Below are 23,500 nucleotides of genomic sequence, written 5' to 3' on the forward strand. Positions count from 1 at the left end.
CACAAGGAAACTGCGGTGAGTTTTGATCAAATTCCCGTTGGTTGGATTTCAGAGGATCTTACTTTTGTTACCTATCCTGACACTTCTGGCTGGGGGAGGGAGGGTAGCTGGATAGTCTTTTTTTAATGGGAAAAGATCTCAGAGCCAGTGTTTCCATTTTACAAGCCCCAACCTGGTGGAGTGAACTGTCTAGTGCAGGGGTAGGGAACCTGCGGCTCTCCAGATGTTCAGGAACTACAATTCCCATCAGCCCCTACCAGCATGGCCAATTGGCCATGCTGACAGAGGCTGATGGGAATTGTAGTTCCTGAACATCTGGAGAGCCCCCACCCCCCCCCCCCACCCCGCCCCCCACCCCCCCCCACCCCCACCCCCCCCTCCCCACCCCCCCCCCCCACCCCCCCGCCCCCCCCCCCCCCCCCCCCCCACCTCCCCCCTCCCCCACCCCCCCCCCCCCCCCCCCCTCCGCCCCCACCCCCCACCCCCCCCACCCCCCCCCCCCCCCACCCCCCCACGCCCCCCCCCCCCCCCCCCCCCCCCCACCCCCCCCCCCCCCCACCCCCCCCCCCCCCCACCCCCCCCCCCCCCCACCCCCCCCCCCCCCCACCCCCCCCCCCCCCCACCCCCCCCCCCCCCCACCCCCCCCCCCCCCCACCCCCCCCCCCCCCCACCCCCCCCCCCCCCCACCCCCCCCCCCCCCCACCCCCCCCCCCCCCCACCCCCCCCCCCCCCCACCCCCCCCCCCCCCCACCCCCCCCCCCCCCCACCCCCCCCCCCCCCCACCCCCCCCCCCCCCCACCCCCCCCCCCCCCCACCCCCCCCCCCCCCCACCCCCCCCCCCCCCCACCCCCCCCCCCCCCCACCCCCCCCCCCCCCCACCCCCCCCCCCCCCCACCCCCCCCCCCCCCCACCCCCCCCCCCCCCCACCCCCCCCCCCCCCCACCCCCCCCCCCCCCCACCCCCCCCCCCCCCCACCCCCCCCCCCCCCCACCCCCCCCCCCCCCCACCCCCCCCCCCCCCCACCCCCCCCCCCCCCCACCCCCCCCCCCCCCCACCCCCCCCCCCCCCCACCCCCCCCCCCCCCCACCCCCCCCCCCCCCCACCCCCCCCCCCCCCCACCCCCCCCCCCCCCCACCCCCCCCCCCCCCCACCCCCCCCCCCCCCCACCCCCCCCCCCCCCCACCCCCCCCCCCCCCCACCCCCCCCCCCCCCCACCCCCCCCCCCCCCCACCCCCCCCCCCCCCCACCCCCCCCCCCCCCCACCCCCCCCCCCCCCCACCCCCCCCCCCCCCCACCCCCCCCCCCCCCCACCCCCCCCCCCCCCCACCCCCCCCCCCCCCCACCCCCCCCCCCCCCCACCCCCCCCCCCCCCCACCCCCCCCCCCCCCCACCCCCCCCCCCCCCCACCCCCCCCCCCCCCCACCCCCCCCCCCCCCCACCCCCCCCCCCCCCCACCCCCCCCCCCCCCCACCCCCCCCCCCCCCCACCCCCCCCCCCCCCCACCCCCCCCCCCCCCCACCCCCCCCCCCCCCCACCCCCCCCCCCCCCCACCCCCCCCCCCCCCCACCCCCCCCCCCCCCCACCCCCCCCCCCCCCCACCCCCCCCCCCCCCCACCCCCCCCCCCCCCCACCCCCCCCCCCCCCCACCCCCCCCCCCCCCCACCCCCCCCCCCCCCCACCCCCCCCCCCCCCCACCCCCCCCCCCCCCCACCCCCCCCCCCCCCCACCCCCCCCCCCCCCCACCCCCCCCCCCCCCCACCCCCCCCCCCCCCCACCCCCCCCCCCCCCCACCCCCCCCCCCCCCCACCCCCCCCCCCCCCCACCCCCCCCCCCCCCCACCCCCCCCCCCCCCCACCCCCCCCCCCCCCCACCCCCCCCCCCCCCCACCCCCCCCCCCCCCCACCCCCCCCCCCCCCCACCCCCCCCCCCCCCCACCCCCCCCCCCCCCCACCCCCCCCCCCCCCCACCCCCCCCCCCCCCCACCCCCCCCCCCCCCCACCCCCCCCCCCCCCCACCCCCCCCCCCCCCCACCCCCCCCCCCCCCCACCCCCCCCCCCCCCCACCCCCCCCCCCCCCCACCCCCCCCCCCCCCCACCCCCCCCCCCCCCCACCCCCCCCCCCCCCCACCCCCCCCCCCCCCCACCCCCCCCCCCCCCCACCCCCCCCCCCCCCCACCCCCCCCCCCCCCCACCCCCCCCCCCCCCCACCCCCCCCCCCCCCCACCCCCCCCCCCCCCCACCCCCCCCCCCCCCCACCCCCCCCCCCCCCCACCCCCCCCCCCCCCCACCCCCCCCCCCCCCCACCCCCCCCCCCCCCCACCCCCCCCCCCCCCCACCCCCCCCCCCCCCCACCCCCCCCCCCCCCCACCCCCCCCCCCCCCCACCCCCCCCCCCCCCCACCCCCCCCCCCCCCCACCCCCCCCCCCCCCCACCCCCCCCCCCCCCCACCCCCCCCCCCCCCCACCCCCCCCCCCCCCCACCCCCCCCCCCCCCCACCCCCCCCCCCCCCCACCCCCCCCCCCCCCCACCCCCCCCCCCCCCCACCCCCCCCCCCCCCCACCCCCCCCCCCCCCCACCCCCCCCCCCCCCCACCCCCCCCCCCCCCCACCCCCCCCCCCCCCCACCCCCCCCCCCCCCCACCCCCCCCCCCCCCCACCCCCCCCCCCCCCCACCCCCCCCCCCCCCCACCCCCCCCCCCCCCCACCCCCCCCCCCCCCCACCCCCCCCCCCCCCCACCCCCCCCCCCCCCCACCCCCCCCCCCCCCCACCCCCCCCCCCCCCCACCCCCCCCCCCCCCCACCCCCCCCCCCCCCCACCCCCCCCCCCCCCCACCCCCCCCCCCCCCCACCCCCCCCCCCCCCCACCCCCCCCCCCCCCCACCCCCCCCCCCCCCCACCCCCCCCCCCCCCCACCCCCCCCCCCCCCCACCCCCCCCCCCCCCCACCCCCCCCCCCCCCCACCCCCCCCCCCCCCCACCCCCCCCCCCCCCCACCCCCCCCCCCCCCCACCCCCCCCCCCCCCCACCCCCCCCCCCCCCCACCCCCCCCCCCCCCCACCCCCCCCCCCCCCCACCCCCCCCCCCCCCCACCCCCCCCCCCCCCCACCCCCCCCCCCCCCCACCCCCCCCCCCCCCCACCCCCCCCCCCCCCCACCCCCCCCCCCCCCCACCCCCCCCCCCCCCCACCCCCCCCCCCCCCCACCCCCCCCCCCCCCCACCCCCCCCCCCCCCCACCCCCCCCCCCCCCCACCCCCCCCCCCCCCCACCCCCCCCCCCCCCCACCCCCCCCCCCCCCCACCCCCCCCCCCCCCCACCCCCCCCCCCCCCCACCCCCCCCCCCCCCCACCCCCCCCCCCCCCCACCCCCCCCCCCCCCCACCCCCCCCCCCCCCCACCCCCCCCCCCCCCCACCCCCCCCCCCCCCCACCCCCCCCCCCCCCCACCCCCCCCCCCCCCCACCCCCCCCCCCCCCCACCCCCCCCCCCCCCCACCCCCCCCCCCCCCCACCCCCCCCCCCCCCCACCCCCCCCCCCCCCCACCCCCCCCCCCCCCCACCCCCCCCCCCCCCCACCCCCCCCCCCCCCCACCCCCCCCCCCCCCCACCCCCCCCCCCCCCCACCCCCCCCCCCCCCCACCCCCCCCCCCCCCCACCCCCCCCCCCCCCCACCCCCCCCCCCCCCCACCCCCCCCCCCCCCCACCCCCCCCCCCCCCCACCCCCCCCCCCCCCCACCCCCCCCCCCCCCCACCCCCCCCCCCCCCCACCCCCCCCCCCCCCCACCCCCCCCCCCCCCCACCCCCCCCCCCCCCCACCCCCCCCCCCCCCCACCCCCCCCCCCCCCCACCCCCCCCCCCCCCCACCCCCCCCCCCCCCCACCCCCCCCCCCCCCCACCCCCCCCCCCCCCCACCCCCCCCCCCCCCCACCCCCCCCCCCCCCCACCCCCCCCCCCCCCCACCCCCCCCCCCCCCCACCCCCCCCCCCCCCCACCCCCCCCCCCCCCCACCCCCCCCCCCCCCCACCCCCCCCCCCCCCCACCCCCCCCCCCCCCCACCCCCCCCCCCCCCCACCCCCCCCCCCCCCCACCCCCCCCCCCCCCCACCCCCCCCCCCCCCCACCCCCCCCCCCCCCCACCCCCCCCCCCCCCCACCCCCCCCCCCCCCCACCCCCCCCCCCCCCCACCCCCCCCCCCCCCCACCCCCCCCCCCCCCCACCCCCCCCCCCCCCCACCCCCCCCCCCCCCCACCCCCCCCCCCCCCCACCCCCCCCCCCCCCCACCCCCCCCCCCCCCCACCCCCCCCCCCCCCCACCCCCCCCCCCCCCCACCCCCCCCCCCCCCCACCCCCCCCCCCCCCCACCCCCCCCCCCCCCCACCCCCCCCCCCCCCCACCCCCCCCCCCCCCCACCCCCCCCCCCCCCCACCCCCCCCCCCCCCCACCCCCCCCCCCCCCCACCCCCCCCCCCCCCCACCCCCCCCCCCCCCCACCCCCCCCCCCCCCCACCCCCCCCCCCCCCCACCCCCCCCCCCCCCCACCCCCCCCCCCCCCCACCCCCCCCCCCCCCCACCCCCCCCCCCCCCCACCCCCCCCCCCCCCCACCCCCCCCCCCCCCCACCCCCCCCCCCCCCCACCCCCCCCCCCCCCCACCCCCCCCCCCCCCCACCCCCCCCCCCCCCCACCCCCCCCCCCCCCCACCCCCCCCCCCCCCCACCCCCCCCCCCCCCCACCCCCCCCCCCCCCCACCCCCCCCCCCCCCCACCCCCCCCCCCCCCCACCCCCCCCCCCCCCCACCCCCCCCCCCCCCCACCCCCCCCCCCCCCCACCCCCCCCCCCCCCCACCCCCCCCCCCCCCCACCCCCCCCCCCCCCCACCCCCCCCCCCCCCCACCCCCCCCCCCCCCCACCCCCCCCCCCCCCCACCCCCCCCCCCCCCCACCCCCCCCCCCCCCCACCCCCCCCCCCCCCCACCCCCCCCCCCCCCCACCCCCCCCCCCCCCCACCCCCCCCCCCCCCCACCCCCCCCCCCCCCCACCCCCCCCCCCCCCCACCCCCCCCCCCCCCCACCCCCCCCCCCCCCCACCCCCCCCCCCCCCCACCCCCCCCCCCCCCCACCCCCCCCCCCCCCCACCCCCCCCCCCCCCCACCCCCCCCCCCCCCCACCCCCCCCCCCCCCCACCCCCCCCCCCCCCCACCCCCCCCCCCCCCCACCCCCCCCCCCCCCCACCCCCCCCCCCCCCCACCCCCCCCCCCCCCCACCCCCCCCCCCCCCCACCCCCCCCCCCCCCCACCCCCCCCCCCCCCCACCCCCCCCCCCCCCCACCCCCCCCCCCCCCCACCCCCCCCCCCCCCCACCCCCCCCCCCCCCCACCCCCCCCCCCCCCCACCCCCCCCCCCCCCCACCCCCCCCCCCCCCCACCCCCCCCCCCCCCCACCCCCCCCCCCCCCCACCCCCCCCCCCCCCCACCCCCCCCCCCCCCCACCCCCCCCCCCCCCCACCCCCCCCCCCCCCCACCCCCCCCCCCCCCCACCCCCCCCCCCCCCCACCCCCCCCCCCCCCCACCCCCCCCCCCCCCCACCCCCCCCCCCCCCCACCCCCCCCCCCCCCCACCCCCCCCCCCCCCCACCCCCCCCCCCCCCCACCCCCCCCCCCCCCCACCCCCCCCCCCCCCCACCCCCCCCCCCCCCCACCCCCCCCCCCCCCCACCCCCCCCCCCCCCCACCCCCCCCCCCCCCCACCCCCCCCCCCCCCCACCCCCCCCCCCCCCCACCCCCCCCCCCCCCCACCCCCCCCCCCCCCCACCCCCCCCCCCCCCCACCCCCCCCCCCCCCCACCCCCCCCCCCCCCCACCCCCCCCCCCCCCCACCCCCCCCCCCCCCCACCCCCCCCCCCCCCCACCCCCCCCCCCCCCCACCCCCCCCCCCCCCCACCCCCCCCCCCCCCCACCCCCCCCCCCCCCCACCCCCCCCCCCCCCCACCCCCCCCCCCCCCCACCCCCCCCCCCCCCCACCCCCCCCCCCCCCCACCCCCCCCCCCCCCCACCCCCCCCCCCCCCCACCCCCCCCCCCCCCCACCCCCCCCCCCCCCCACCCCCCCCCCCCCCCACCCCCCCCCCCCCCCACCCCCCCCCCCCCCCACCCCCCCCCCCCCCCACCCCCCCCCCCCCCCACCCCCCCCCCCCCCCACCCCCCCCCCCCCCCACCCCCCCCCCCCCCCACCCCCCCCCCCCCCCACCCCCCCCCCCCCCCACCCCCCCCCCCCCCCACCCCCCCCCCCCCCCACCCCCCCCCCCCCCCACCCCCCCCCCCCCCCACCCCCCCCCCCCCCCACCCCCCCCCCCCCCCACCCCCCCCCCCCCCCACCCCCCCCCCCCCCCACCCCCCCCCCCCCCCACCCCCCCCCCCCCCCACCCCCCCCCCCCCCCACCCCCCCCCCCCCCCACCCCCCCCCCCCCCCACCCCCCCCCCCCCCCACCCCCCCCCCCCCCCACCCCCCCCCCCCCCCACCCCCCCCCCCCCCCACCCCCCCCCCCCCCCACCCCCCCCCCCCCCCACCCCCCCCCCCCCCCACCCCCCCCCCCCCCCACCCCCCCCCCCCCCCACCCCCCCCCCCCCCCACCCCCCCCCCCCCCCACCCCCCCCCCCCCCCACCCCCCCCCCCCCCCACCCCCCCCCCCCCCCACCCCCCCCCCCCCCCACCCCCCCCCCCCCCCACCCCCCCCCCCCCCCACCCCCCCCCCCCCCCACCCCCCCCCCCCCCCACCCCCCCCCCCCCCCACCCCCCCCCCCCCCCACCCCCCCCCCCCCCCACCCCCCCCCCCCCCCACCCCCCCCCCCCCCCACCCCCCCCCCCCCCCACCCCCCCCCCCCCCCACCCCCCCCCCCCCCCACCCCCCCCCCCCCCCACCCCCCCCCCCCCCCACCCCCCCCCCCCCCCACCCCCCCCCCCCCCCACCCCCCCCCCCCCCCACCCCCCCCCCCCCCCACCCCCCCCCCCCCCCACCCCCCCCCCCCCCCACCCCCCCCCCCCCCCACCCCCCCCCCCCCCCACCCCCCCCCCCCCCCACCCCCCCCCCCCCCCACCCCCCCCCCCCCCCACCCCCCCCCCCCCCCACCCCCCCCCCCCCCCACCCCCCCCCCCCCCCACCCCCCCCCCCCCCCACCCCCCCCCCCCCCCACCCCCCCCCCCCCCCACCCCCCCCCCCCCCCACCCCCCCCCCCCCCCACCCCCCCCCCCCCCCACCCCCCCCCCCCCCCACCCCCCCCCCCCCCCACCCCCCCCCCCCCCCACCCCCCCCCCCCCCCACCCCCCCCCCCCCCCACCCCCCCCCCCCCCCACCCCCCCCCCCCCCCACCCCCCCCCCCCCCCACCCCCCCCCCCCCCCACCCCCCCCCCCCCCCACCCCCCCCCCCCCCCACCCCCCCCCCCCCCCACCCCCCCCCCCCCCCACCCCCCCCCCCCCCCACCCCCCCCCCCCCCCACCCCCCCCCCCCCCCACCCCCCCCCCCCCCCACCCCCCCCCCCCCCCACCCCCCCCCCCCCCCACCCCCCCCCCCCCCCACCCCCCCCCCCCCCCACCCCCCCCCCCCCCCACCCCCCCCCCCCCCCACCCCCCCCCCCCCCCACCCCCCCCCCCCCCCACCCCCCCCCCCCCCCACCCCCCCCCCCCCCCACCCCCCCCCCCCCCCACCCCCCCCCCCCCCCACCCCCCCCCCCCCCCACCCCCCCCCCCCCCCACCCCCCCCCCCCCCCACCCCCCCCCCCCCCCACCCCCCCCCCCCCCCACCCCCCCCCCCCCCCACCCCCCCCCCCCCCCACCCCCCCCCCCCCCCACCCCCCCCCCCCCCCACCCCCCCCCCCCCCCACCCCCCCCCCCCCCCACCCCCCCCCCCCCCCACCCCCCCCCCCCCCCACCCCCCCCCCCCCCCACCCCCCCCCCCCCCCACCCCCCCCCCCCCCCACCCCCCCCCCCCCCCACCCCCCCCCCCCCCCACCCCCCCCCCCCCCCACCCCCCCCCCCCCCCACCCCCCCCCCCCCCCACCCCCCCCCCCCCCCACCCCCCCCCCCCCCCACCCCCCCCCCCCCCCACCCCCCCCCCCCCCCACCCCCCCCCCCCCCCACCCCCCCCCCCCCCCACCCCCCCCCCCCCCCACCCCCCCCCCCCCCCACCCCCCCCCCCCCCCACCCCCCCCCCCCCCCACCCCCCCCCCCCCCCACCCCCCCCCCCCCCCACCCCCCCCCCCCCCCACCCCCCCCCCCCCCCACCCCCCCCCCCCCCCACCCCCCCCCCCCCCCACCCCCCCCCCCCCCCACCCCCCCCCCCCCCCACCCCCCCCCCCCCCCACCCCCCCCCCCCCCCACCCCCCCCCCCCCCCACCCCCCCCCCCCCCCACCCCCCCCCCCCCCCACCCCCCCCCCCCCCCACCCCCCCCCCCCCCCACCCCCCCCCCCCCCCACCCCCCCCCCCCCCCACCCCCCCCCCCCCCCACCCCCCCCCCCCCCCACCCCCCCCCCCCCCCACCCCCCCCCCCCCCCACCCCCCCCCCCCCCCACCCCCCCCCCCCCCCACCCCCCCCCCCCCCCACCCCCCCCCCCCCCCACCCCCCCCCCCCCCCACCCCCCCCCCCCCCCACCCCCCCCCCCCCCCACCCCCCCCCCCCCCCACCCCCCCCCCCCCCCACCCCCCCCCCCCCCCACCCCCCCCCCCCCCCACCCCCCCCCCCCCCCACCCCCCCCCCCCCCCACCCCCCCCCCCCCCCACCCCCCCCCCCCCCCACCCCCCCCCCCCCCCACCCCCCCCCCCCCCCACCCCCCCCCCCCCCCACCCCCCCCCCCCCCCACCCCCCCCCCCCCCCACCCCCCCCCCCCCCCACCCCCCCCCCCCCCCACCCCCCCCCCCCCCCACCCCCCCCCCCCCCCACCCCCCCCCCCCCCCACCCCCCCCCCCCCCCACCCCCCCCCCCCCCCACCCCCCCCCCCCCCCACCCCCCCCCCCCCCCACCCCCCCCCCCCCCCACCCCCCCCCCCCCCCACCCCCCCCCCCCCCCACCCCCCCCCCCCCCCACCCCCCCCCCCCCCCACCCCCCCCCCCCCCCACCCCCCCCCCCCCCCACCCCCCCCCCCCCCCACCCCCCCCCCCCCCCACCCCCCCCCCCCCCCACCCCCCCCCCCCCCCACCCCCCCCCCCCCCCACCCCCCCCCCCCCCCACCCCCCCCCCCCCCCACCCCCCCCCCCCCCCACCCCCCCCCCCCCCCACCCCCCCCCCCCCCCACCCCCCCCCCCCCCCACCCCCCCCCCCCCCCACCCCCCCCCCCCCCCACCCCCCCCCCCCCCCACCCCCCCCCCCCCCCACCCCCCCCCCCCCCCACCCCCCCCCCCCCCCACCCCCCCCCCCCCCCACCCCCCCCCCCCCCCACCCCCCCCCCCCCCCACCCCCCCCCCCCCCCACCCCCCCCCCCCCCCACCCCCCCCCCCCCCCACCCCCCCCCCCCCCCACCCCCCCCCCCCCCCACCCCCCCCCCCCCCCACCCCCCCCCCCCCCCACCCCCCCCCCCCCCCACCCCCCCCCCCCCCCACCCCCCCCCCCCCCCACCCCCCCCCCCCCCCACCCCCCCCCCCCCCCACCCCCCCCCCCCCCCACCCCCCCCCCCCCCCACCCCCCCCCCCCCCCACCCCCCCCCCCCCCCACCCCCCCCCCCCCCCACCCCCCCCCCCCCCCACCCCCCCCCCCCCCCACCCCCCCCCCCCCCCACCCCCCCCCCCCCCCACCCCCCCCCCCCCCCACCCCCCCCCCCCCCCACCCCCCCCCCCCCCCACCCCCCCCCCCCCCCACCCCCCCCCCCCCCCACCCCCCCCCCCCCCCACCCCCCCCCCCCCCCACCCCCCCCCCCCCCCACCCCCCCCCCCCCCCACCCCCCCCCCCCCCCACCCCCCCCCCCCCCCACCCCCCCCCCCCCCCACCCCCCCCCCCCCCCACCCCCCCCCCCCCCCACCCCCCCCCCCCCCCACCCCCCCCCCCCCCCACCCCCCCCCCCCCCCACCCCCCCCCCCCCCCACCCCCCCCCCCCCCCACCCCCCCCCCCCCCCACCCCCCCCCCCCCCCACCCCCCCCCCCCCCCACCCCCCCCCCCCCCCACCCCCCCCCCCCCCCACCCCCCCCCCCCCCCACCCCCCCCCCCCCCCACCCCCCCCCCCCCCCACCCCCCCCCCCCCCCACCCCCCCCCCCCCCCACCCCCCCCCCCCCCCACCCCCCCCCCCCCCCACCCCCCCCCCCCCCCACCCCCCCCCCCCCCCACCCCCCCCCCCCCCCACCCCCCCCCCCCCCCACCCCCCCCCCCCCCCACCCCCCCCCCCCCCCACCCCCCCCCCCCCCCACCCCCCCCCCCCCCCACCCCCCCCCCCCCCCACCCCCCCCCCCCCCCACCCCCCCCCCCCCCCACCCCCCCCCCCCCCCACCCCCCCCCCCCCCCACCCCCCCCCCCCCCCACCCCCCCCCCCCCCCACCCCCCCCCCCCCCCACCCCCCCCCCCCCCCACCCCCCCCCCCCCCCACCCCCCCCCCCCCCCACCCCCCCCCCCCCCCACCCCCCCCCCCCCCCACCCCCCCCCCCCCCCACCCCCCCCCCCCCCCACCCCCCCCCCCCCCCACCCCCCCCCCCCCCCACCCCCCCCCCCCCCCACCCCCCCCCCCCCCCACCCCCCCCCCCCCCCACCCCCCCCCCCCCCCACCCCCCCCCCCCCCCACCCCCCCCCCCCCCCACCCCCCCCCCCCCCCACCCCCCCCCCCCCCCACCCCCCCCCCCCCCCACCCCCCCCCCCCCCCACCCCCCCCCCCCCCCACCCCCCCCCCCCCCCACCCCCCCCCCCCCCCACCCCCCCCCCCCCCCACCCCCCCCCCCCCCCACCCCCCCCCCCCCCCACCCCCCCCCCCCCCCACCCCCCCCCCCCCCCACCCCCCCCCCCCCCCACCCCCCCCCCCCCCCACCCCCCCCCCCCCCCACCCCCCCCCCCCCCCACCCCCCCCCCCCCCCACCCCCCCCCCCCCCCACCCCCCCCCCCCCCCACCCCCCCCCCCCCCCACCCCCCCCCCCCCCCACCCCCCCCCCCCCCCACCCCCCCCCCCCCCCACCCCCCCCCCCCCCCACCCCCCCCCCCCCCCACCCCCCCCCCCCCCCACCCCCCCCCCCCCCCACCCCCCCCCCCCCCCACCCCCCCCCCCCCCCACCCCCCCCCCCCCCCACCCCCCCCCCCCCCCACCCCCCCCCCCCCCCACCCCCCCCCCCCCCCACCCCCCCCCCCCCCCACCCCCCCCCCCCCCCACCCCCCCCCCCCCCCACCCCCCCCCCCCCCCACCCCCCCCCCCCCCCACCCCCCCCCCCCCCCACCCCCCCCCCCCCCCACCCCCCCCCCCCCCCACCCCCCCCCCCCCCCACCCCCCCCCCCCCCCACCCCCCCCCCCCCCCACCCCCCCCCCCCCCCACCCCCCCCCCCCCCCACCCCCCCCCCCCCCCACCCCCCCCCCCCCCCACCCCCCCCCCCCCCCACCCCCCCCCCCCCCCACCCCCCCCCCCCCCCACCCCCCCCCCCCCCCACCCCCCCCCCCCCCCACCCCCCCCCCCCCCCACCCCCCCCCCCCCCCACCCCCCCCCCCCCCCACCCCCCCCCCCCCCCACCCCCCCCCCCCCCCACCCCCCCCCCCCCCCACCCCCCCCCCCCCCCACCCCCCCCCCCCCCCACCCCCCCCCCCCCCCACCCCCCCCCCCCCCCACCCCCCCCCCCCCCCACCCCCCCCCCCCCCCACCCCCCCCCCCCCCCACCCCCCCCCCCCCCCACCCCCCCCCCCCCCCACCCCCCCCCCCCCCCACCCCCCCCCCCCCCCACCCCCCCCCCCCCCCACCCCCCCCCCCCCCCACCCCCCCCCCCCCCCACCCCCCCCCCCCCCCACCCCCCCCCCCCCCCACCCCCCCCCCCCCCCACCCCCCCCCCCCCCCACCCCCCCCCCCCCCCACCCCCCCCCCCCCCCACCCCCCCCCCCCCCCACCCCCCCCCCCCCCCACCCCCCCCCCCCCCCACCCCCCCCCCCCCCCACCCCCCCCCCCCCCCACCCCCCCCCCCCCCCACCCCCCCCCCCCCCCACCCCCCCCCCCCCCCACCCCCCCCCCCCCCCACCCCCCCCCCCCCCCACCCCCCCCCCCCCCCACCCCCCCCCCCCCCCACCCCCCCCCCCCCCCACCCCCCCCCCCCCCCACCCCCCCCCCCCCCCACCCCCCCCCCCCCCCACCCCCCCCCCCCCCCACCCCCCCCCCCCCCCACCCCCCCCCCCCCCCACCCCCCCCCCCCCCCACCCCCCCCCCCCCCCACCCCCCCCCCCCCCCACCCCCCCCCCCCCCCACCCCCCCCCCCCCCCACCCCCCCCCCCCCCCACCCCCCCCCCCCCCCACCCCCCCCCCCCCCCACCCCCCCCCCCCCCCACCCCCCCCCCCCCCCACCCCCCCCCCCCCCCACCCCCCCCCCCCCCCACCCCCCCCCCCCCCCACCCCCCCCCCCCCCCACCCCCCCCCCCCCCCACCCCCCCCCCCCCCCACCCCCCCCCCCCCCCACCCCCCCCCCCCCCCACCCCCCCCCCCCCCCACCCCCCCCCCCCCCCACCCCCCCCCCCCCCCACCCCCCCCCCCCCCCACCCCCCCCCCCCCCCACCCCCCCCCCCCCCCACCCCCCCCCCCCCCCACCCCCCCCCCCCCCCACCCCCCCCCCCCCCCACCCCCCCCCCCCCCCACCCCCCCCCCCCCCCACCCCCCCCCCCCCCCACCCCCCCCCCCCCCCACCCCCCCCCCCCCCCACCCCCCCCCCCCCCCACCCCCCCCCCCCCCCACCCCCCCCCCCCCCCACCCCCCCCCCCCCCCACCCCCCCCCCCCCCCACCCCCCCCCCCCCCCACCCCCCCCCCCCCCCACCCCCCCCCCCCCCCACCCCCCCCCCCCCCCACCCCCCCCCCCCCCCACCCCCCCCCCCCCCCACCCCCCCCCCCCCCCACCCCCCCCCCCCCCCACCCCCCCCCCCCCCCACCCCCCCCCCCCCCCACCCCCCCCCCCCCCCACCCCCCCCCCCCCCCACCCCCCCCCCCCCCCACCCCCCCCCCCCCCCACCCCCCCCCCCCCCCACCCCCCCCCCCCCCCACCCCCCCCCCCCCCCACCCCCCCCCCCCCCCACCCCCCCCCCCCCCCACCCCCCCCCCCCCCCACCCCCCCCCCCCCCCACCCCCCCCCCCCCCCACCCCCCCCCCCCCCCACCCCCCCCCCCCCCCACCCCCCCCCCCCCCCACCCCCCCCCCCCCCCACCCCCCCCCCCCCCCACCCCCCCCCCCCCCCACCCCCCCCCCCCCCCACCCCCCCCCCCCCCCACCCCCCCCCCCCCCCACCCCCCCCCCCCCCCACCCCCCCCCCCCCCCACCCCCCCCCCCCCCCACCCCCCCCCCCCCCCACCCCCCCCCCCCCCCACCCCCCCCCCCCCCCACCCCCCCCCCCCCCCACCCCCCCCCCCCCCCACCCCCCCCCCCCCCCACCCCCCCCCCCCCCCACCCCCCCCCCCCCCCACCCCCCCCCCCCCCCACCCCCCCCCCCCCCCACCCCCCCCCCCCCCCACCCCCCCCCCCCCCCACCCCCCCCCCCCCCCACCCCCCCCCCCCCCCACCCCCCCCCCCCCCCACCCCCCCCCCCCCCCACCCCCCCCCCCCCCCACCCCCCCCCCCCCCCACCCCCCCCCCCCCCCACCCCCCCCCCCCCCCACCCCCCCCCCCCCCCACCCCCCCCCCCCCCCACCCCCCCCCCCCCCCACCCCCCCCCCCCCCCACCCCCCCCCCCCCCCACCCCCCCCCCCCCCCACCCCCCCCCCCCCCCACCCCCCCCCCCCCCCACCCCCCCCCCCCCCCACCCCCCCCCCCCCCCACCCCCCCCCCCCCCCACCCCCCCCCCCCCCCACCCCCCCCCCCCCCCACCCCCCCCCCCCCCCACCCCCCCCCCCCCCCACCCCCCCCCCCCCCCACCCCCCCCCCCCCCCACCCCCCCCCCCCCCCACCCCCCCCCCCCCCCACCCCCCCCCCCCCCCACCCCCCCCCCCCCCCACCCCCCCCCCCCCCCACCCCCCCCCCCCCCCACCCCCCCCCCCCCCCACCCCCCCCCCCCCCCACCCCCCCCCCCCCCCACCCCCCCCCCCCCCCACCCCCCCCCCCCCCCACCCCCCCCCCCCCCCACCCCCCCCCCCCCCCACCCCCCCCCCCCCCCACCCCCCCCCCCCCCCACCCCCCCCCCCCCCCACCCCCCCCCCCCCCCACCCCCCCCCCCCCCCACCCCCCCCCCCCCCCACCCCCCCCCCCCCCCACCCCCCCCCCCCCCCACCCCCCCCCCCCCCCACCCCCCCCCCCCCCCACCCCCCCCCCCCCCCACCCCCCCCCCCCCCCACCCCCCCCCCCCCCCACCCCCCCCCCCCCCCACCCCCCCCCCCCCCCACCCCCCCCCCCCCCCACCCCCCCCCCCCCCCACCCCCCCCCCCCCCCACCCCCCCCCCCCCCCACCCCCCCCCCCCCCCACCCCCCCCCCCCCCCACCCCCCCCCCCCCCCACCCCCCCCCCCCCCCACCCCCCCCCCCCCCCACCCCCCCCCCCCCCCACCCCCCCCCCCCCCCACCCCCCCCCCCCCCCACCCCCCCCCCCCCCCACCCCCCCCCCCCCCCACCCCCCCCCCCCCCCACCCCCCCCCCCCCCCACCCCCCCCCCCCCCCACCCCCCCCCCCCCCCACCCCCCCCCCCCCCCACCCCCCCCCCCCCCCACCCCCCCCCCCCCCCACCCCCCCCCCCCCCCACCCCCCCCCCCCCCCACCCCCCCCCCCCCCCACCCCCCCCCCCCCCCACCCCCCCCCCCCCCCACCCCCCCCCCCCCCCACCCCCCCCCCCCCCCACCCCCCCCCCCCCCCACCCCCCCCCCCCCCCACCCCCCCCCCCCCCCACCCCCCCCCCCCCCCACCCCCCCCCCCCCCCACCCCCCCCCCCCCCCACCCCCCCCCCCCCCCACCCCCCCCCCCCCCCACCCCCCCCCCCCCCCACCCCCCCCCCCCCCCACCCCCCCCCCCCCCCACCCCCCCCCCCCCCCACCCCCCCCCCCCCCCACCCCCCCCCCCCCCCACCCCCCCCCCCCCCCACCCCCCCCCCCCCCCACCCCCCCCCCCCCCCACCCCCCCCCCCCCCCACCCCCCCCCCCCCCCACCCCCCCCCCCCCCCACCCCCCCCCCCCCCCACCCCCCCCCCCCCCCACCCCCCCCCCCCCCCACCCCCCCCCCCCCCCACCCCCCCCCCCCCCCACCCCCCCCCCCCCCCACCCCCCCCCCCCCCCACCCCCCCCCCCCCCCACCCCCCCCCCCCCCCACCCCCCCCCCCCCCCACCCCCCCCCCCCCCCACCCCCCCCCCCCCCCACCCCCCCCCCCCCCCACCCCCCCCCCCCCCCACCCCCCCCCCCCCCCACCCCCCCCCCCCCCCACCCCCCCCCCCCCCCACCCCCCCCCCCCCCCACCCCCCCCCCCCCCCACCCCCCCCCCCCCCCACCCCCCCCCCCCCCCACCCCCCCCCCCCCCCACCCCCCCCCCCCCCCACCCCCCCCCCCCCCCACCCCCCCCCCCCCCCACCCCCCCCCCCCCCCACCCCCCCCCCCCCCCACCCCCCCCCCCCCCCACCCCCCCCCCCCCCCACCCCCCCCCCCCCCCACCCCCCCCCCCCCCCACCCCCCCCCCCCCCCACCCCCCCCCCCCCCCACCCCCCCCCCCCCCCACCCCCCCCCCCCCCCACCCCCCCCCCCCCCCACCCCCCCCCCCCCCCACCCCCCCCCCCCCCCACCCCCCCCCCCCCCCACCCCCCCCCCCCCCCACCCCCCCCCCCCCCCACCCCCCCCCCCCCCCACCCCCCCCCCCCCCCACCCCCCCCCCCCCCCACCCCCCCCCCCCCCCACCCCCCCCCCCCCCCACCCCCCCCCCCCCCCACCCCCCCCCCCCCCCACCCCCCCCCCCCCCCACCCCCCCCCCCCCCCACCCCCCCCCCCCCCCACCCCCCCCCCCCCCCACCCCCCCCCCCCCCCACCCCCCCCCCCCCCCACCCCCCCCCCCCCCCACCCCCCCCCCCCCCCACCCCCCCCCCCCCCCACCCCCCCCCCCCCCCACCCCCCCCCCCCCCCACCCCCCCCCCCCCCCACCCCCCCCCCCCCCCACCCCCCCCCCCCCCCACCCCCCCCCCCCCCCACCCCCCCCCCCCCCCACCCCCCCCCCCCCCCACCCCCCCCCCCCCCCACCCCCCCCCCCCCCCACCCCCCCCCCCCCCCACCCCCCCCCCCCCCCACCCCCCCCCCCCCCCACCCCCCCCCCCCCCCACCCCCCCCCCCCCCCACCCCCCCCCCCCCCCACCCCCCCCCCCCCCCACCCCCCCCCCCCCCCACCCCCCCCCCCCCCCACCCCCCCCCCCCCCCACCCCCCCCCCCCCCCACCCCCCCCCCCCCCCACCCCCCCCCCCCCCCACCCCCCCCCCCCCCCACCCCCCCCCCCCCCCACCCCCCCCCCCCCCCACCCCCCCCCCCCCCCACCCCCCCCCCCCCCCACCCCCCCCCCCCCCCACCCCCCCCCCCCCCCACCCCCCCCCCCCCCCACCCCCCCCCCCCCCCACCCCCCCCCCCCCCCACCCCCCCCCCCCCCCACCCCCCCCCCCCCCCACCCCCCCCCCCCCCCACCCCCCCCCCCCCCCACCCCCCCCCCCCCCCACCCCCCCCCCCCCCCACCCCCCCCCCCCCCCACCCCCCCCCCCCCCCACCCCCCCCCCCCCCCACCCCCCCCCCCCCCCACCCCCCCCCCCCCCCACCCCCCCCCCCCCCCACCCCCCCCCCCCCCCACCCCCCCCCCCCCCCACCCCCCCCCCCCCCCACCCCCCCCCCCCCCCACCCCCCCCCCCCCCCACCCCCCCCCCCCCCCACCCCCCCCCCCCCCCACCCCCCCCCCCCCCCACCCCCCCCCCCCCCCACCCCCCCCCCCCCCCACCCCCCCCCCCCCCCACCCCCCCCCCCCCCCACCCCCCCCCCCCCCCACCCCCCCCCCCCCCCACCCCCCCCCCCCCCCACCCCCCCCCCCCCCCACCCCCCCCCCCCCCCACCCCCCCCCCCCCCCACCCCCCCCCCCCCCCACCCCCCCCCCCCCCCACCCCCCCCCCCCCCCACCCCCCCCCCCCCCCACCCCCCCCCCCCCCCACCCCCCCCCCCCCCCACCCCCCCCCCCCCCCACCCCCCCCCCCCCCCACCCCCCCCCCCCCCCACCCCCCCCCCCCCCCACCCCCCCCCCCCCCCACCCCCCCCCCCCCCCACCCCCCCCCCCCCCCACCCCCCCCCCCCCCCACCCCCCCCCCCCCCCACCCCCCCCCCCCCCCACCCCCCCCCCCCCCCACCCCCCCCCCCCCCCACCCCCCCCCCCCCCCACCCCCCCCCCCCCCCACCCCCCCCCCCCCCCACCCCCCCCCCCCCCCACCCCCCCCCCCCCCCACCCCCCCCCCCCCCCACCCCCCCCCCCCCCCACCCCCCCCCCCCCCCACCCCCCCCCCCCCCCACCCCCCCCCCCCCCCACCCCCCCCCCCCCCCACCCCCCCCCCCCCCCACCCCCCCCCCCCCCCACCCCCCCCCCCCCCCACCCCCCCCCCCCCCCACCCCCCCCCCCCCCCACCCCCCCCCCCCCCCACCCCCCCCCCCCCCCACCCCCCCCCCCCCCCACCCCCCCCCCCCCCCACCCCCCCCCCCCCCCACCCCCCCCCCCCCCCACCCCCCCCCCCCCCCACCCCCCCCCCCCCCCACCCCCCCCCCCCCCCACCCCCCCCCCCCCCCACCCCCCCCCCCCCCCACCCCCCCCCCCCCCCACCCCCCCCCCCCCCCACCCCCCCCCCCCCCCACCCCCCCCCCCCCCCACCCCCCCCCCCCCCCACCCCCCCCCCCCCCCACCCCCCCCCCCCCCCACCCCCCCCCCCCCCCACCCCCCCCCCCCCCCACCCCCCCCCCCCCCCACCCCCCCCCCCCCCCACCCCCCCCCCCCCCCACCCCCCCCCCCCCCCACCCCCCCCCCCCCCCACCCCCCCCCCCCCCCACCCCCCCCCCCCCCCACCCCCCCCCCCCCCCACCCCCCCCCCCCCCCACCCCCCCCCCCCCCCACCCCCCCCCCCCCCCACCCCCCCCCCCCCCCACCCCCCCCCCCCCCCACCCCCCCCCCCCCCCACCCCCCCCCCCCCCCACCCCCCCCCCCCCCCACCCCCCCCCCCCCCCACCCCCCCCCCCCCCCACCCCCCCCCCCCCCCACCCCCCCCCCCCCCCACCCCCCCCCCCCCCCACCCCCCCCCCCCCCCACCCCCCCCCCCCCCCACCCCCCCCCCCCCCCACCCCCCCCCCCCCCCACCCCCCCCCCCCCCCACCCCCCCCCCCCCCCACCCCCCCCCCCCCCCACCCCCCCCCCCCCCCACCCCCCCCCCCCCCCACCCCCCCCCCCCCCCACCCCCCCCCCCCCCCACCCCCCCCCCCCCCCACCCCCCCCCCCCCCCACCCCCCCCCCCCCCCACCCCCCCCCCCCCCCACCCCCCCCCCCCCCCACCCCCCCCCCCCCCCACCCCCCCCCCCCCCCACCCCCCCCCCCCCCCACCCCCCCCCCCCCCCACCCCCCCCCCCCCCCACCCCCCCCCCCCCCCACCCCCCCCCCCCCCCACCCCCCCCCCCCCCCACCCCCCCCCCCCCCCACCCCCCCCCCCCCCCACCCCCCCCCCCCCCCACCCCCCCCCCCCCCCACCCCCCCCCCCCCCCACCCCCCCCCCCCCCCACCCCCCCCCCCCCCCACCCCCCCCCCCCCCCACCCCCCCCCCCCCCCACCCCCCCCCCCCCCCACCCCCCCCCCCCCCCACCCCCCCCCCCCCCCACCCCCCCCCCCCCCCACCCCCCCCCCCCCCCACCCCCCCCCCCCCCCACCCCCCCCCCCCCCCACCCCCCCCCCCCCCCACCCCCCCCCCCCCCCACCCCCCCCCCCCCCCACCCCCCCCCCCCCCCACCCCCCCCCCCCCCCACCCCCCCCCCCCCCCACCCCCCCCCCCCCCCACCCCCCCCCCCCCCCACCCCCCCCCCCCCCCACCCCCCCCCCCCCCCACCCCCCCCCCCCCCCACCCCCCCCCCCCCCCACCCCCCCCCCCCCCCACCCCCCCCCCCCCCCACCCCCCCCCCCCCCCACCCCCCCCCCCCCCCACCCCCCCCCCCCCCCACCCCCCCCCCCCCCCACCCCCCCCCCCCCCCACCCCCCCCCCCCCCCACCCCCCCCCCCCCCCACCCCCCCCCCCCCCCACCCCCCCCCCCCCCCACCCCCCCCCCCCCCCACCCCCCCCCCCCCCCACCCCCCCCCCCCCCCACCCCCCCCCCCCCCCACCCCCCCCCCCCCCCACCCCCCCCCCCCCCCACCCCCCCCCCCCCCCACCCCCCCCCCCCCCCACCCCCCCCCCCCCCCACCCCCCCCCCCCCCCACCCCCCCCCCCCCCCACCCCCCCCCCCCCCCACCCCCCCCCCCCCCCACCCCCCCCCCCCCCCACCCCCCCCCCCCCCCACCCCCCCCCCCCCCCACCCCCCCCCCCCCCCACCCCCCCCCCCCCCCACCCCCCCCCCCCCCCACCCCCCCCCCCCCCCACCCCCCCCCCCCCCCACCCCCCCCCCCCCCCACCCCCCCCCCCCCCCACCCCCCCCCCCCCCCACCCCCCCCCCCCCCCACCCCCCCCCCCCCCCACCCCCCCCCCCCCCCACCCCCCCCCCCCCCCACCCCCCCCCCCCCCCACCCCCCCCCCCCCCCACCCCCCCCCCCCCCCACCCCCCCCCCCCCCCACCCCCCCCCCCCCCCACCCCCCCCCCCCCCCACCCCCCCCCCCCCCCACCCCCCCCCCCCCCCACCCCCCCCCCCCCCCACCCCCCCCCCCCCCCACCCCCCCCCCCCCCCACCCCCCCCCCCCCCCACCCCCCCCCCCCCCCACCCCCCCCCCCCCCCACCCCCCCCCCCCCCCACCCCCCCCCCCCCCCACCCCCCCCCCCCCCCACCCCCCCCCCCCCCCACCCCCCCCCCCCCCCACCCCCCCCCCCCCCCACCCCCCCCCCCCCCCACCCCCCCCCCCCCCCACCCCCCCCCCCCCCCACCCCCCCCCCCCCCCACCCCCCCCCCCCCCCACCCCCCCCCCCCCCCACCCCCCCCCCCCCCCACCCCCCCCCCCCCCCACCCCCCCCCCCCCCCACCCCCCCCCCCCCCCACCCCCCCCCCCCCCCACCCCCCCCCCCCCCCACCCCCCCCCCCCCCCACCCCCCCCCCCCCCCACCCCCCCCCCCCCCCACCCCCCCCCCCCCCCACCCCCCCCCCCCCCCACCCCCCCCCCCCCCCACCCCCCCCCCCCCCCACCCCCCCCCCCCCCCACCCCCCCCCCCCCCCACCCCCCCCCCCCCCCACCCCCCCCCCCCCCCACCCCCCCCCCCCCCCACCCCCCCCCCCCCCCACCCCCCCCCCCCCCCACCCCCCCCCCCCCCCACCCCCCCCCCCCCCCACCCCCCCCCCCCCCCACCCCCCCCCCCCCCCACCCCCCCCCCCCCCCACCCCCCCCCCCCCCCACCCCCCCCCCCCCCCACCCCCCCCCCCCCCCACCCCCCCCCCCCCCCACCCCCCCCCCCCCCCACCCCCCCCCCCCCCCACCCCCCCCCCCCCCCACCCCCCCCCCCCCCCACCCCCCCCCCCCCCCACCCCCCCCCCCCCCCACCCCCCCCCCCCCCCACCCCCCCCCCCCCCCACCCCCCCCCCCCCCCACCCCCCCCCCCCCCCACCCCCCCCCCCCCCCACCCCCCCCCCCCCCCACCCCCCCCCCCCCCCACCCCCCCCCCCCCCCACCCCCCCCCCCCCCCACCCCCCCCCCCCCCCACCCCCCCCCCCCCCCACCCCCCCCCCCCCCCACCCCCCCCCCCCCCCACCCCCCCCCCCCCCCACCCCCCCCCCCCCCCACCCCCCCCCCCCCCCACCCCCCCCCCCCCCCACCCCCCCCCCCCCCCACCCCCCCCCCCCCCCACCCCCCCCCCCCCCCACCCCCCCCCCCCCCCACCCCCCCCCCCCCCCACCCCCCCCCCCCCCCACCCCCCCCCCCCCCCACCCCCCCCCCCCCCCACCCCCCCCCCCCCCCACCCCCCCCCCCCCCCACCCCCCCCCCCCCCCACCCCCCCCCCCCCCCACCCCCCCCCCCCCCCACCCCCCCCCCCCCCCACCCCCCCCCCCCCCCACCCCCCCCCCCCCCCACCCCCCCCCCCCCCCACCCCCCCCCCCCCCCACCCCCCCCCCCCCCCACCCCCCCCCCCCCCCACCCCCCCCCCCCCCCACCCCCCCCCCCCCCCACCCCCCCCCCCCCCCACCCCCCCCCCCCCCCACCCCCCCCCCCCCCCACCCCCCCCCCCCCCCACCCCCCCCCCCCCCCACCCCCCCCCCCCCCCACCCCCCCCCCCCCCCACCCCCCCCCCCCCCCACCCCCCCCCCCCCCCACCCCCCCCCCCCCCCACCCCCCCCCCCCCCCACCCCCCCCCCCCCCCACCCCCCCCCCCCCCCACCCCCCCCCCCCCCCACCCCCCCCCCCCCCCACCCCCCCCCCCCCCCACCCCCCCCCCCCCCCACCCCCCCCCCCCCCCACCCCCCCCCCCCCCCACCCCCCCCCCCCCCCACCCCCCCCCCCCCCCACCCCCCCCCCCCCCCACCCCCCCCCCCCCCCACCCCCCCCCCCCCCCACCCCCCCCCCCCCCCACCCCCCCCCCCCCCCACCCCCCCCCCCCCCCACCCCCCCCCCCCCCCACCCCCCCCCCCCCCCACCCCCCCCCCCCCCCACCCCCCCCCCCCCCCACCCCCCCCCCCCCCCACCCCCCCCCCCCCCCACCCCCCCCCCCCCCCACCCCCCCCCCCCCCCACCCCCCCCCCCCCCCACCCCCCCCCCCCCCCACCCCCCCCCCCCCCCACCCCCCCCCCCCCCCACCCCCCCCCCCCCCCACCCCCCCCCCCCCCCACCCCCCCCCCCCCCCACCCCCCCCCCCCCCCACCCCCCCCCCCCCCCACCCCCCCCCCCCCCCACCCCCCCCCCCCCCCACCCCCCCCCCCCCCCACCCCCCCCCCCCCCCACCCCCCCCCCCCCCCACCCCCCCCCCCCCCCACCCCCCCCCCCCCCCACCCCCCCCCCCCCCCACCCCCCCCCCCCCCCACCCCCCCCCCCCCCCACCCCCCCCCCCCCCCACCCCCCCCCCCCCCCACCCCCCCCCCCCCCCACCCCCCCCCCCCCCCACCCCCCCCCCCCCCCACCCCCCCCCCCCCCCACCCCCCCCCCCCCCCACCCCCCCCCCCCCCCACCCCCCCCCCCCCCCACCCCCCCCCCCCCCCACCCCCCCCCCCCCCCACCCCCCCCCCCCCCCACCCCCCCCCCCCCCCACCCCCCCCCCCCCCCACCCCCCCCCCCCCCCACCCCCCCCCCCCCCCACCCCCCCCCCCCCCCACCCCCCCCCCCCCCCACCCCCCCCCCCCCCCACCCCCCCCCCCCCCCACCCCCCCCCCCCCCCACCCCCCCCCCCCCCCACCCCCCCCCCCCCCCACCCCCCCCCCCCCCCACCCCCCCCCCCCCCCACCCCCCCCCCCCCCCACCCCCCCCCCCCCCCACCCCCCCCCCCCCCCACCCCCCCCCCCCCCCACCCCCCCCCCCCCCCACCCCCCCCCCCCCCCACCCCCCCCCCCCCCCACCCCCCCCCCCCCCCACCCCCCCCCCCCCCCACCCCCCCCCCCCCCCACCCCCCCCCCCCCCCACCCCCCCCCCCCCCCACCCCCCCCCCCCCCCACCCCCCCCCCCCCCCACCCCCCCCCCCCCCCACCCCCCCCCCCCCCCACCCCCCCCCCCCCCCACCCCCCCCCCCCCCCACCCCCCCCCCCCCCCACCCCCCCCCCCCCCCACCCCCCCCCCCCCCCACCCCCCCCCCCCCCCACCCCCCCCCCCCCCCACCCCCCCCCCCCCCCACCCCCCCCCCCCCCCACCCCCCCCCCCCCCCACCCCCCCCCCCCCCCACCCCCCCCCCCCCCCACCCCCCCCCCCCCCCACCCCCCCCCCCCCCCACCCCCCCCCCCCCCCACCCCCCCCCCCCCCCACCCCCCCCCCCCCCCACCCCCCCCCCCCCCCACCCCCCCCCCCCCCCACCCCCCCCCCCCCCCACCCCCCCCCCCCCCCACCCCCCCCCCCCCCCACCCCCCCCCCCCCCCACCCCCCCCCCCCCCCACCCCCCCCCCCCCCCACCCCCCCCCCCCCCCACCCCCCCCCCCCCCCACCCCCCCCCCCCCCCACCCCCCCCCCCCCCCACCCCCCCCCCCCCCCACCCCCCCCCCCCCCCACCCCCCCCCCCCCCCACCCCCCCCCCCCCCCACCCCCCCCCCCCCC

The 23,500-nt window shown here is 93.1% G+C and overlaps 1 protein-coding gene across 1 annotated transcript in view; it reads right to left on the reverse strand.

Annotated features, from left to right (window-relative positions):
- LRMDA (leucine rich melanocyte differentiation associated) overlaps positions 1-23,500 on the reverse strand; it is a 1,147,950-nt gene that overhangs the window by 12,782 nt on the left and 1,111,668 nt on the right. The window lies entirely within an intron of this gene.

The sequence above is a fragment of the Sphaerodactylus townsendi genome, linkage group LG07 (genome assembly GCF_021028975.2).
Source record: "Sphaerodactylus townsendi isolate TG3544 linkage group LG07, MPM_Stown_v2.3, whole genome shotgun sequence".
Taxonomy (NCBI): Eukaryota; Metazoa; Chordata; class Lepidosauria; order Squamata; family Sphaerodactylidae; genus Sphaerodactylus; species Sphaerodactylus townsendi.